The following is a 15,697-nucleotide window of genomic DNA, read 5'->3' on the forward strand; positions in this document are numbered from 1 at the left end:
GTGTAACAGGTTTAATATGTATTAACAATGTTTCAATATAAACAATCTTTAACGTTTACAATGCAAAAGGCATAAAAGTAACGCAATGGCCGTAAGGTACATTTAAACACACAACGACGTACAGTTTTTAATACAGCATTTTGCTTAAAATACGAAATTTAAGCCATCCTCTCCAATAAGCATCAGTGTCTGAAATTAGTGAACCTTGCTTCTAAATAGTGTATTTATTGTTAACATGTACTACATAATTTGAGACACAAATATATGTCTTTCGGTTAACTTACGCTACGTCATGAATCGTCTCAAACTTGTCTTATCCTGTACATGCCCTTATATGTAATGTATCCCCACTAACAAAAAAAAAAAATTAAACTTACTCACCTAAGGAGAGGGAATGCTCCGAGTACTAATGAGCCTACCCTCTCCTCTCCCGTTGTCCAGTGCACCCTTTATCCACTTGAGGACCCACCCTTTACCCCCCCCCTTAAGGACCAGCGCTGTTTGTTGGGATCTGTGCTGGGTGGGCTCTGCAGCCCCCAGCACAGATCAGCGGGCACGCAGAGCGATCAGATCGCCCCCCTTTTTTCCCCCCTATGGGGATGATGTGCAGGGGGGGTCTGATCGCTCTGGTGGGCAGGCTTGTTGCGAGGGGGGGCACCTCAAAGCCCCCCTCCGCGGCGAAATTCCCCCCTCCCTCTCCTACCTGCTTATCCCCGGTGATCGGGGCTGCACAGGACGCTATCCGTCCTGTGCAGCCAGTGACAGGACGTCCCCTGTCACATGGCGGCGATCCCCGGCCGCTGATTGGCCGGGGATCGCCGATCTGCCTTACGGCGCTGCTGCGCAGCAGCGCCGTACTATGTAAACAAAGCGGATTATTTCCGCTTGTGTTTACATTTAGCCTGCGAGCCGCCATCGGCGGCCCGCAGGCTATTCACGGAGCCCCCCGCCGTGAATTGACAGGAAGCAGCCGCTCGCGCGAGCGGCTGCTTCCTGATTAATTAGCCTGCAGCCGGCGACGCAGAACTACGTCGCTGGTCCTGCAGCTGCCACTTTGCCGACGCACGGTATAAGCGTGCGGTCGGCAAGTGGTTAAGCAAATCCACGGTCGTGGGCACTTCTGAAGTTTTATGAAGCACTTGGGCTCATGAAGGCCGTCTGCTCGATACTGCACATGCGCAATAACGTTACATAGATGCGCCAGCGCATCATAGAGGGCACTCGCACATGTCCAGTATGCGGCGTCACGTCATCATTTGCCAGAGTGCTCCATTCTGTTTTCATTTTAATATAGTCCAAAACTTAAACATGTGGTTCAAATTCAATCAAAACTCTAGCACTTATGCTACATACACACTTGAGATAAAATTATTTGGAAAAGGAAAGACCACAGACCTATTTTAACACATTCCATACAGTATGAGAGCCATACCTACACAGTAGATTATATGGAGCTGAACTCCACATCAGATAAACACTTTCCACGATGCTGCACACACAGATGCCCGTACACATTCTAAAGATCATTATCTGCAATACACCTGTTAATGCAAAAGATCCATTCCAGCAATATGCAGTAATTGTCTATGAGATCTGCAGATCCTCATACACACCTTGATTAACAGATAATCATCTGGAGAACGGATCCACCAGGATGTATTTTCAGATCTGCAGATGAAGTCTGTTAAACAGCGTGTGTATGATGATCTGCAGATCTCATAGACTATGATTGAATTTAGCAGGAATGGATCTTTGGCAGGAACAGATCTTTTGAATTAGTACGGGAATCTTCGTGTGCAGCATCTTGCAAAGGTTGTATCTGTTGGTGGAGTGCAGCTCCATATTATATACTGTGTAGGTATGGCTGTGATACAACATGGAATGTGTTAAAATTGATCTGCGATCTTGCATTTGCCAAAGACTTTTATCTCAAGTGTGTATGCAGCATAACTTTTAAAATTAGTAATTCTTTGCAGTTTTTATTTAACATAAGTAGGTAGAAATAAAATTCCATGCTGGTGTATTTGTCAATGTAAACTACAAATAAAAAGTTCCTTTCTTTTACATTTAAACTGAATTAATAGGTATACATAGTCTGCCAAGTTTACTTTATTCACATCAATAACAGTTGTCGTACATAAAATGTGTTATATTTTAGGCATTATATTCAAATGAACATCACAAATAAGCATGTAGCTAGTCTGGTATGATCGTACTTTAAAGTATGAAATGCAGGATCCGCTGCATGCTTGTTCAGTGCCTATGGATAATATTAGAGGCAGAGGATCTGCAGGCCTACCAGCCAACTGTTATTGTTTACAAGGAAATAAACTTGGGCGTCTCCATATACCTATTTCCTCAGTGCCACTGTAAAGTAAAATGTTTTATACTTTATCGATGGATGAAGTTAAAATTACACTATTAATAGTAAACTCTAAAGCAACTGAACAATTACTGTTTGACAAGGACACTACTCTGAACACAATGAAACACAGATTACTGTGTTCACCCAATGTTGTCTATCAGATTATGGTGAAGGTTTGCGCTTCCCATCCAGAATTGTATTCTGCCTTTGTAAAATCTCAAGCTGATTTTCATGGACATACTTTAGATTTTCTAAGAGTAGACTCATAAGCTCATATATGTTTTTGGAAAGATTTAACATACGGTCCATATGTAAAGTAGTGTTTTTTTGTAACATTGCATCACTAATGTCTTGACTAATACTTTTGGAAACTGGCTCAGTTTCTTTATTGGAATCACTGTTTTCTATACTTTCTACACATTCTTCCTCGACTTCAGATTCTTCAACCACACATCCTGTCTTGTCCTTATTTTTTCCCTGCACTTCTATCTCTTTGGAGGGTGTATCATTACCCAATTTGTCATCGTCATTGGAAGACACCTCATATTCAACTATCCCTGAAACTAAGTTTTCTTTAACCTCTTTCTTTTTTCTTTCAAGACTGTAAACACAAGCATCGTAAACGTATTCATTGCACTTTGTGTAGTTTTTGGTTGCCGAGCGCTTTGGTCTTGTAGAAATTTGGTTGTTTTCTCACTAGCTACTAATTTATTAACCTCTTTTTTTTGTTTCTAATACCTTGTGCATGTCAACAGTAACTGTGATTTTTTTTTTTTTGGATGATTCATTCCCATTTCCAGGGTCTATGTTGTCACACACGTTAGAGTTTCCTTCACTTATGTATTCATCATGAGCATGATTTTCCTCCTCTTTTCTTTTTCTTTCCATGGGTGTCACGGACTCCTGGTTTTCCAGAGTCTGTTTTCCAATTTTTGTACCACTGGTGTTATCTTTCTCTATTTTTCCTTCTTTTCCATTTCCAATTTTATTTTTCTTCTTGTTTTTCGCAGGTAAACACACTTCTTTGCTTTCATGTTCTGTACAAGAAATTTTAGTTAAATTGTTATTGTATAGAACTTATTAACACATTTCATATATATTGATACACTTCAACTCAGAACTGTGTATTCAGACTATGGGCCATATGCAATTCACTTTTTCAAACAACTTTCCTCACAGGAGATAATTTTTAATCTTCTATTTACATAATTTTTCAGCACTTTAAAAAGAAAACAAGTACAAAAAAGTAGTTAAAAGGGTACTATCACAATTTTTTTTTAGTATTTTGTTGTTCTCTGGTGTCTTAAAAGGCATTTTATTGAAAAGTTTCAAAACTTCACCTAGGAGAAAACTCTGTAGAAAAATTAAATTGCATATGGCCCAATGAATCATACTCAAGAACTCGGATTTTGGGAAATCTTCTAAACCATGATTACGATTCAAAATAGTTATTTTCATACACTGATGATTTGTAGTCTAATTAATTTTATACAAAATAAACATAACTGTTAAATATTTAAATAATTAGTGGAAGTAGAGGAGACTAAGTAGTCGAACTACAGGTTTTTGAATTGGATCCATTTTGGGTCACCCTAGTTGGATTTTTTGTCTGAATACTGTTTTTATAAAGTAAGTCGTGACAGTAATACTGAACATTTTTACTAGTGTCCAGTACGTAAAGGTATTAAGGGTAGCGCTGGATGTCATGATATCAATCTGTGCATAAGCTTGTGGGCTACATACAAAGTATGTATAATAGCATAAGAGTACAATATACACGATCAACCAAAATACAAATTTTCAAGTTCTCACACAGGCGAAATGAAGAGAAAGGTCTATGGAGGCTTTCATATTTTTTTAATTTAAGTGTAAAAATTTTTACAGGCAACCATGCTTAGCCACTGTCTACAATATTATAAAAGGTATTACACCTATACTAGCATGAACCAGATACGGATTTGTATTATTAAAAATCATATATTGTATTAATAGCTGCGTTTTTGTCTCATGGGTTATTCTCAGGCTACTGAAGACAAATAGAGCAGCATTGATGCCAGGCAACTGAAATACATTTAAAGCAATTAAACATGGAAGCCTCCATATACCTCTTACTACAGTGGACCTTTAAGTTTCATGCAAGATAACAAATATCACAGACAGCAAGGCAGAAGCCATACTAACTTACAGCTTGTTAAATAAGCCTGATTAATTGTGTGTTCATTCCATTTAAATGAATTTATATCCAATGTGTAAACAAATAATCTTGCTTGTCAAGGCTTAGGTACTCTATTTTGACTATGAGATGCTAGGGATATTGAACTACCAATGAACTGGGCCGAACAGGGTCATGGGTGTACCATTTCATTTTGCGGAGGAACGGAAGTAAGATAAAAATGCTACATATAACATTAGCTATCAAAATTGTAATATTTTAATAGTGCAGCCACTCAAAGTTGTGCTGATTGAACTGGTTTGTTTACTTATTAAACCAATATTGATTTTTGTGTGAACATGAGTAAGACATACAACTAGCTATATTTTACTCTCATTCCATATGTTTTATAACACAATACTACACATTAGACATTATTTAAAAATTTTCTTAAGATTATTATTACATTAAGGGCGTTATCTGTTAATACACAGTGTACTATATAGACTTGTTTCTTACTTTTTTGGTTAAATACACGAGGTCACGATTTCATTATTGCTATTCTTGTTATGGGCATTAGAACAGAGCTACTGTCATTAAATTCTATTTAAATAAAAAAAAGGGCAAAGTAATGATACAAGACGTAAAAATTTGTTTAAATTAATAGGGAACAGACCATCAACTTAGAAGAAGAATGATTTATGTCTCATTATTCCACCCAAAAAAATTTGCTACGTGTTATTTGTACAACTGTCATAATTTTTAAACGTTGTTCTTTTCATTTCCATCACATGATGGAGTCATGTCTGCTTATTGCCAGAAATTTAGAAAAAAAAATTAGAATCAAGTATAAAATTATTGTTACTATATTCACACTGCACTATTGGAATGAGATTAAACTGTACAAAAAAATATGCTTATTGATATGTTAACTATAACATATAGATTGTGATAAATATTAACCTTCTTCATCCAAACTCTCCAAAACTTTGGATGTGGACACCACATTCTCAATACTTTCATTTTCCAAACCTGCTTCATTTTCTGTACTAAGTGCTCTCTTATACACTATCTTCTTTGCTGAGGATTTCTTCTTTCTTTTTGTTCCTATAAAAATAAAAATTTTAGATAAAAAAATTGAACACTGTACACTATGTGTTAATAGTATTTGATACTATATTGAATTTCACAATGACAGTTGATTTAAAAAAATATTTATCAATATAATAAATATTTTCATACCAAAAAAAGGTTTTTTTTTATCCTTCCAGAAATAATTAGGGATTATTATTTTTTTTTTAAAAAACAGTCTGAAAAAATATCAGGGCTGTGGTGTCGGAGTCGTGGAGTCGGAGTCGGAGCAATTTTGGGTGCCTGGAGTCGGAGTTGTAGTTGGGAAATAATGCACCGACTCCGACTCCTAATGAATTTTAAACTGGAATTAAAATAGAAAATATGGTACAATGTTCTATTTCTCAGATAATAGTCATAAAAATAATGTATATATACAGTCAAAATACAGTAATAGCTGTGCTCAGTCCACAAAAATTAAATAAGGCAATCAAAATTAGTTACTTGTGCTGCTTCAATAAAGCAGTCCCCATATTTTTTAAGTCAGATATACGTATCTGATTTTGACTGTACAGTATATATGATGTGTACACAGGAACATCTTATATATATACTACATAACATCTATGCTGTAAGTATAAAGCCTGATGTGTAGCCGTGCCATTAACAGATGGTCAATGAGATGGAAATAATTCAGCATGGATGCTGGTTTATGCAAATGTATGCGCTCTCTTTGCTCATGAAATAAAAAAATTTGATATGTTGTTAAAATTTGGTTTGGTGACTACAAATTACAGGGTACCTGAGACGGATGAAAATTAATTTTTTTTATACACACCTGGGGCTTCCTACAGCCACCTTCAGGCCAATCAGTCCCTCGCTGTCCTCCTCCACCACCTTGATCTTCTGCTATGAGTCCTGGTATTTCAGCCAGTCAGCGCAGTCCAGCCACGTGCCGCTCCCACAGCCAGGAACATTCTGCACCTGTGCAATAGTGCTGCGCAGGTGTAGTACGCTTCAGGCGGCGGAGTGTGTGCATGCGCACTATGACAGACTGGCTCAAGTACCTGGACTCATAGCAGAAGATGCAAGTGGTGGAGGAGGACAGCGAGGGACTGATTAGCCTGAAGGGGGCTTGAGGAAGCCACAGGTAGGTAGAAAACTTTAATTTCATCTGTCTCAGGTTTACTTTGTTACACAGCAGTACTATACTCTACATATGCACTCCCCACAGAGCTGGAGGGAATCCACTGAGAATGTTGTGCACATTGAACACAGAGGTGTTGTCTATCACCCATAAACCTGGTTCAGATTGTGCATGAAGAATGTGTAATAGAGGAAGAATCTCCTCATTCACCTGCAGCGTACCTGCACATCACTCTTACATGTACCCACAGTTACATTGCCTAAGGCCTGATCCATGTTCAGATTGTACATGAATAATGTGTAATAGATGAAGAATCTACTTGTTCCCCTGCAGAGTATCTGCACATAATTCTTACATGTACCCACAGTTACATTGCCTAGGGGCTGATAGATGTTCTTTGTTATGGTCTGTACCTTTTACAAGTTCTCTTACCAAGGACTAGTTTTATTACAAAGTGAATAAATATAGTAGTCTACATATCCTTCACACTTCAGTTGTCTCGTTAAATTCCTAAGCATTGCCAGTTAATAGACGAATTTCACGTTACATACTGTTAATCAACAAAATTGTAATATGCAAATTAACCACCCTGGCGTTCTGATTAAATCGCCAGGGTGGCTGCGGGAGGGTTTTTTTTAAATAAAAAAAAAACTATTTCATGCAGCCAACTGAAAGTTGGCTGCATGAAAGCCCACTAGAGGGCGCTCCGGAGGCGATCTTCCGATCGCCTCCGGCGCCCAGAATAAACAAGGAAGGCCGCAATGAGCGGCCTTCCTTGTTTTGCTTATATCGTCGCCATAGCGACGAGCGGAGTGACGTCATCGACGTCAGCCGACGTCCTGACGTCAGCCGCCTCCGATCCAGCCCTTAGCGCTGGCCGGAACTTTTTGTTCCGGCTACGCTGGGCTCAGGCGGCTGGGGGGACCCTCTTTCGCCGCTGCTCGCGGCGAATCGCCGCAGAGCGGCGGCGATCAGGCAGCACACGCGGCTGGCAAAGTGCCGGCTGCGTGTGCTGCTTTTTATTTCATTAAAATCGGCCCAGCAGGGCCTGAGCGGCAGCCGCTGGCGGTGTTGGACGAGCTGAGCTCGTCCAGACCGCTCAGCTGGTTAAAGGAGTCTGAGTCGTCGAGTAGTTGGAGTTTGTGGAATCCTAAACTGAGGAGTCGGAGTCGGTGGATTTTTGGACCTACTCCACAGCCCTGAAAAATTTTGACCTACATACCCAGGTTATGTTAATATTTTACTCACACTTTACATAACATGTGCAGTAACCACATAACGCCTTGGACATAAGCTTTAAAAATAGATAACTGGTGGCCCAATTTTTGCTGCATGTGCAAATTTATTGCTACGGAACAGTTAGGCAGACACTATAGAAATTGTATATTTACAGCCATCAACATCAGTACAGCAGGAAAATAAAGATGCAATAAACAGGTAAGTTCGAAATATCTTTTATTCCCTGTGCTCGGTTTCATTGTGTACTGCTCAACCTCATCAATCAAAACTATGATAAAATAAATACTTGAGCAGTCAATGTGCCTTCTCACATCCATCGACATAGGTCAGTCTTTGTTAAAAAAATGTACATTCTTACCCAAGCCTGCCCCCATGTGGTTATATTCATGAATTTTTTCAACTTTTGCAATACATAACATTGATAAAGAATACTCAATAATTGAAATTTTAAAACACAACTAGAATAAAAAAATAAAAACATTTTTATAAAAAATTACAATTTTAGAGAATTACACGCACTTATTTTATGGTCTCCCAGTTATCGGGTAGTCCAAGAGTATCACCTGCTTTTAAAATCCATGATGAGATAGTCTTCAACAAATCCAACGCACTTTGCTGTCTTATGACTGCTAAAGGGGCCCATACACCTAATGATTTTACCAATGATATACAGCCGATCCTATCACAGTGATGAAATCGGCCGTGAAATCGCCGTGCATAACGCTGATAGACCAATCATTGTTCCAGTGACATCAGATGTTCACGTTGAACCATCCGTGAGGAAGAGTTTTATCGATCGCTGGCGGGTCGTGAGTGCATGGCTAGCGTTGGGCAAATTCACAAAGACCAACACAATGCAGCGGATATACATTTTCTGTTCCGCCACTAGCATGTTCACCACTGTATTGCATACGCTCCGAAATATGGACCTTTTCACCAGCTACACAGAACTTTAAAGAGACTCTGTAACAATTTTTTCAGCCTTAGTTCTTCTATCCTATAAGTTCCTATGCCTGTTCTAATCTGCTCTGGCTTACTGCAGTCTTTCCTAACTGCACTGTCTCTGTAATAAATCAATGTATCTTTCCTCTGTCCTGTTTGTCGGGCTAAAGCTTGATTGTGTGGAATGTGCAGGGCTGCTTGTGATTGGTAGAAGCGATACACACCCTCTGCAGGCCCCCTGCATACTCTGAATGACTCATACACTATGCTTAGCTGAGCCTATTAGAAGCTGGTTAGTTTGTTTGTAAACACTGCCTAAAACTGTTAATTACAAGCCAGGATTGCAGCAGAGAGTGGCAGAAACAGCACAGAGGGGCACAGGAGAAAATAATGAATAGAATGGTATGCTTTTTATTGTAAGAATATTAGAGTACAGATTCTCTTTAAGTCCAGGCAGGAAGGGTAAACAGTACAGCGCCATCCACAGTTTAAATTTACCCTAGCCCGGTAGTTCGGTAGCTGAAGGAACGGTCCACATCAGGGAGCGTACAAGAAAACAGCGGGGACCTGGTTAGTTGCGCCGGTGGAACAGGTAATGTATGCGTGTGAAGGGTGCAGCAACTGCAGCAGCTTCACATATTGTGATCTGTTTCAGAATTAAATCCAATCACAATCTGTTTGCAGTAAAGGCAGTCATACGATCTGGATATCAAACAGCATGTCACGGATGTCGGCTAAGCATCTCTCCCTGTCACACGAGTCATGCAGTGACAGTGATGCGTCAATGCAAATACTTTGCCTTTTACGTACACTATCTATAGCCATTATCAAAGTGTCACTCACAGGACAATGTACTGCACTACAGCAGAGGCACAGGTGTGACAAAGTAGGCAGGTAAAGCACGCAATTATGCTTGTGCATCCGCCGTCAGTTTTGTACATTACAAATTTTTTTATTTTTTTTTATTTTTAATGTAAAACAAAATAAAAAATTACCTTTCCTACGGCCTAGAGTTGGATTTCGAAGGATAGCTTCGCGAAGTTTTCTCTCCCATTTATTGTACTGAACTGTAGTGTACTTTTCACGAGATATCTTGTCTTGTACTTTGGACTTGCAGTCCTGAAACCTGCGACAACAGCTGAACGGTCAATTTGTGAAACTGAAGATACCTAAAAAAAAAAAGTCATACATACATTACTTTACGTAATTCTTATAAAAATACAGGTGAAATTAACTGTAAATAGATTAGTTCCCCAAAATAACTGTATAAAGATATGATGCGTTTTCTTGGTGAACTTTACACGTACAGTGAACAATTTCTTTGTATCTGTTTTAGGTATTGACAAGATCGTGGGAGGGGGCAACAAATTGGGCTTGTTATATGCAGCTTCAACGCCTGAATAGCTTCTGGTATAGAAACATTCACTTTAGAATAGCTAGATATGTTTTCAATAAATATGTAAAAGCGTAATAATCCGCACCACCTTCATGCATGTATCTTCATTTATTGGTAGAAAAAGACAAACATATTAAAAAGAACTGCAGGGCAAAACAGTCCGCTGTTTCGGGCTACCTGCCCATCTTCAAGTTGCCCAGTTCTGATTAAAACACATATCAATGCACACATATATATACATCTCATCCAATCGTAGGAGGTATACAAATTAGAGAACCTGATGGAGAACTGATCATTTGCATATATTGACCACACCTATAAGGCCACAAAGTGAGCTGATTGGCTAAAACCGATTTTCAAATTCCCAGTACAATGTAAATACAATAAAGATCGTTCCATATCTCACAGTAATCAGATCTCTCATGATCTATATAATTATATAGATCATGAGAGATCTGATTACTGTGAGATATGCTGATAACGATCTTTATTGTATTTACATTGTACTGGGAATTTGAAACTCGGTTTTAGCCAATCAGCTCACTTTGTGGCCTTATAGGTGTGGTCAATATATGTAAATGATCAGTTCTCCATCAGGTTCTCTAATTTGTATACCTCCTACAATTGGATGAGATGTATATATATGTGTGCATTGATATGTGTTTTAATCAGAACTGGGCAACTTGAAGATGGGCAGGTAGCCCGAAACAGCGGACTGTTTTGCCCTGCAGTTCTTTTTAATATGTTTGTCTTTTTCTACCAATAAATGAAGATACATGCATGAAGATGGTGCGGATTATTACGCTTTTACACTATTGAATCCTGTGGTGTCCGGGATTTTTCTCCAGCACACCTACCATTCCTGACTGGATGGCGTGCCAGTGAGTGCTACTCCATACATAGAACTTCAATAAATATGTATTCGCTTCGTTTTGCTAGATGTTCATGTATAACATTTATTTAAAATCCCCCCCCCCCCCATGAGGTGCAAATGCAAGCCAATTAAGCAACAGGAAGTGCAATTAAGCAGTACATGAGCAAAGGGAATTAGTGCCGGTGTTGTGTTTCTGATTACGCTTCCTGTGGATTTGCACTGCACCGCATGCGCACTAGTAGACTGTGCGGTGGCTTTTACTATTTCATAATGCTGCTGATGGTAACATTATAATTATCTCTGCTTACAAACATCCTACACTCCTAAAATTTTAAAGGTAGGAAGGGGGACCCCAAACTACATCTATAAAAAATTGCAGCCCCCGAGCCCCACTGCCTCCAAAGTTTCATTTCAAGAATCTATCTCCTGAACCACTGGTGCTCGGTGGATGCAATATGGCATACAGTTGGTTCGGGGGATCCATTCCCTTCTATGAAAATTTGAATAGTCTACTATATATGGAAGCATAGATATTTATTATGTTAACATCAGCATCAAAATTATCTTCACACTGTGCATGTGTACTACTCTATGTGGTGGGGAGCTTCAAGTTAGTGCAATCATACATTACACCAGTATTGTGTCCTAGTAGGCTGCCTGTTGATTTGCGCTTCCACACATGTGCAGTTGTAGACTAAGTCCACTATTCCGATAGCATGATGATGCTGGTGTTAAAAAATTGTCCAAAAAAAAATTGCACCAGGAGATATTACACTAATCATATTTTGAGGGTAAGGAGTGAACACCTGAAATACATTAAAAAAAAAAGAGATTGCAGCCTCCCTGATCCCTGCTATTCAAGGAGATAGATTAGTGAAAAGTTTCTTATGAAACATTTGGTCTCTGGTGCAGAAATTGTGTAGAATGTAGTTTGGGCTGTTTCCTCCCTACAATAAATAATATTGTAGTGTAAGAATTGTGGAAGCGTAGTTATGTACAATTAAACCACCAGAAGAAAAATTAAACTCACAGTAAGCATGCATGATACTCGTTATGTAAGGGAGCTTTCGGCCAGGTGTAAAGATTGATAGCACCGGTCGTAAGCTTCCTTAAAAACTACAAAACTTTTCCTACTGTAAATATCTACGCCTATACAACTATTACACTCAGATTATTTTGTGGGTAGAAAGGGGACACCACCATAACTACATTAAAACTATCTTCAGCACCCTAGACCCATTGCTTCCGGAGATTGATTATAGAAACCTATATAGGGAACCAGCTCTGCTCTGCAGCAGAAATTTGCCAGAAAGGTAGTGAGTGGTGTCACTTCCATGCCCTTAATTTGTGGAGTTTAAAAGGTTTTGGAGTGTAGATAGGTTGCTATTTGTAACATCATTAGCATCATTCTAAGTTACATGTGTCCACACATTCTGCTAATGCGCATGCGGCCAGCAAAAATCAGTATTCAGCGTACTTAGACACAACAAAGAAATATTACAATTTATCCATTATAATTCTTCAAATCAACATTACAAGATGTAAAACCTTGAGTGAAGGAAATAATGTGAACACCTGTCAATATCTCTAACTGACATAATAATGTAGTACTGGAAACTTGAATTCTGTAATGTAAATAGTATTGTACACTCAAATACTACTTACTCATACTACTTAAAACTCATATCCCTGCCTACCAAAGCTGTGTCAAACTTCAACTTGCTAAAAGGTTCATTGGCTACTTATGTAGGATAAGGACAACATGAGGTATTAGTATGCAAAATTTCAATCTCCACGCAACGCTGAAGCTAGAGAAAAATTATTTAAAAATATATAGGGAAGCAGTAGGGCATGTGTGGTGGGATTATGCATATAGGTAGTTTGCTCACTCAAAATCATAAATGGAAATGTTGAGTAATGCATTATGTAATTATGCAAACAATTTGATAAGTTAAACACAGAAAAAATTAATGACGTACTTAATGTTCAAGCACAGTATACTACTGGGCATGCGTGGCATATCAACTTAACATGCATCTTAATAGGACACAACACCAGCTTCTAAGACATGACAATATTCACTTTACTATGCATTGCTCTGTATGGATGATTGTAACATTTCTGTGGGTTCTTCGCAACCTAAGCCACACAACAGTGGAGGAAAGAGCAAAGATTTAAATTAATACGAATGCTATTAGTGTAATGATGAATTTGATCCACACTCGTGCACTATGCATTTAGGTACAATATTTAATGTACATAATTGAAAATCCAGTCCGATGCTAGCAAAAAATATATTATTTGTATTTATTCATTAAAAGAAATCTTCTAAATTTTAACATGCAAACATTTTAAATAAATTAATAACTACTAAGTACCTGATTGTAGAAATAAGTATTTGATTTCAATGATGTAGCAGAAACGGTGTAGTGTCAGAACGGGCAGCCCCGCAGGTTGGGCCGCTCTGTTGCTTCTGCGCATGGGGCTATGGGACGTGCGTGCTACGTCATCCTCCACCGCTGCAGTTTCGTGTAGTGTGATGAATGTGTATATTTCAGTGCTGCTCTGCTTTATCACTATACTACACCCCTTGTTCGCCACTGTTATGTCATAATAGGCAGCCCGAGAGCAGCCCAGCTCGCTGCAGAGGAAACGTCATCGCGTACTACAGCATCGGGATACACGTCTTCAGCAGAACAGCGCATGCCCGTTTTTCTGCTGCTCATTTGTATATAAACGTTGTGGCCGCCTCCATCCACCACCGCAGAAGGGGCGGCGAGCAAGGGGTGTACTATAATGATAAAGCAGAGCAGCACTGAAATATACACATTCATCACACTACACGAAACTGCATTATTGGAGGACGACGTAGCACGTACGTCCCATAACCGCATGCGCAGAAGCAATAGAGCGGCCCAACCTGCGGGGCTGCCCATTCTCACACTACACCTGCACTATCACTCAGCAGAACCAGTCAGTATGCACTCATAACTACGAAGTTATTATACACTATCTACTTCCGTTCATAAGCCACTTCCGCTCATTCTCAACTGTTGGAATCGCCCTCTTACACGCCCCTCTCAGTGTGGTATCACTTGTAGGGGCGTGAATAGGAGGAGTTTCTTTGGCGAATAAGTGAAAAAAGGAATCTCATTTATTAAAACAGCTTAAGAAGAACACAATGCAGTAAACACCGTGTGAACCTTGTGTCCATTTTGTTATTTTAATAAAGTTTTGTATTTAATAGCGCTAGCAGCGGTGTAAATATTCTTACTGTAATACATCAAAGCATATAAAATCTAAATAACATAATTATTTATTATATTATAAACCTCTACAACCCTTTTTTTGGGTAAAAATTAAATAAAAAAATCACATTGTACTCAAATTCTAGTCCAAAAAAAAAAAAAAAAAAAAGTACCGTATATACTCGCCTATGGCCTCGATTCATAAACAGCAGTGCGATAACAAAAATCTTGTCGGGAAAATACTGCACTCGGTATTTTCCCGGTCTGTGTGCTAATTCATAAAGATTTCCCCAGCTGCCCTTGGAGGTCGGTAAATTACCGCAGCCCATTAAGCGGTAGAGTAGAGCAGTGTCCCGATTCCCTCTTTGCCCTGCAGAAATGAATCACACAGACGGCTCTCTCTGGCTCTCCCACTGATGACTCAGACAGATGAGTCACACAGTCTTTCCCTGCCTGCAGAAATTACTCTCACAGCCGGCTCTTTCCACTGATGACTCAGACAGATGAGTCACACAGTCTTTCCCTGCCTGCTGAAATGATTCACACAGACGGCTCTCCTGCTCTCTCCACAGATGAATCAAACAGACTTTCGGATCTCTGCACTTTGCATTAATCAGAGCTGTCAGAGCTGTCGGTAACTTGTTAAGACCTCACCAGAGGTGTCGGTAACTACCGCCAGGCTTACCGCATGTTCAAGGCTTTATGAATTGACATTTGCTGACAATTTACTGACATGTGTTGTCGGTAACTGCAGCCAAGTCGGTAATTTAGCTCCCTGGTCGGTAATGTCAGCTTTTCATGCGGTAACAGCCTTTATGAATTGACATTTTGCTAAGTGGTCGGTAAAGTCTGCTGTTTTCAGCATTACCGCATGAGGTAATGCTTTATGAATCGAGGCCTATAAGTCGAGAAATTTAGGACTGACTCAAACTATAAAAGTGGGGGAGTCGCCTTATACTTGAGTAGTCCTAAATTTCACAACTTATAGCAGAGAATTGTAGGGGAGCCTCTTTCTCTCCCCTTACTCAGTCCTAACGCTGGCAGCTTTCCAGAAATCCCCCCTCCCTCCCATCACCACGTAAAGGATGGTCTTCTCCCCCTCTCTCCCCCCTCTGCCGCAGTCATCTAATGGTCAGCGCTGAAGTGGAAACTCACTGATTACACAACGAGACATCCTCCCTTGTCCCTCTGCTCACGCTGGTCTGTTTACAATACCACAGCTACGGCTCCGATGACACATGAAATCACATGACATCGGAGCCG

General features: G+C 39.5%; 1 long non-coding RNA gene across 1 annotated transcript; it reads right to left on the minus strand.

Moving 5' to 3' along the window:
- Positions 1-1,874: 1,874 nt before the first annotated feature.
- On the minus strand, positions 1,875-15,654 carry LOC137570937 (uncharacterized). Its single transcript, XR_011031244.1, has 4 exons — positions 15,590-15,654; positions 9,912-10,085; positions 5,481-5,624; positions 1,875-3,402 (listed from the first exon to the last, which is right to left on the minus strand). It is a non-coding gene; the product is annotated as an uncharacterized lncRNA (long non-coding RNA).
- Between the last annotated feature and the right edge of the window lie 43 nt (positions 15,655-15,697).

The sequence above is a fragment of the Hyperolius riggenbachi genome, chromosome 4, assembly GCF_040937935.1.
Source record: "Hyperolius riggenbachi isolate aHypRig1 chromosome 4, aHypRig1.pri, whole genome shotgun sequence".
Taxonomy (NCBI): domain Eukaryota; kingdom Metazoa; phylum Chordata; class Amphibia; order Anura; family Hyperoliidae; genus Hyperolius; species Hyperolius riggenbachi.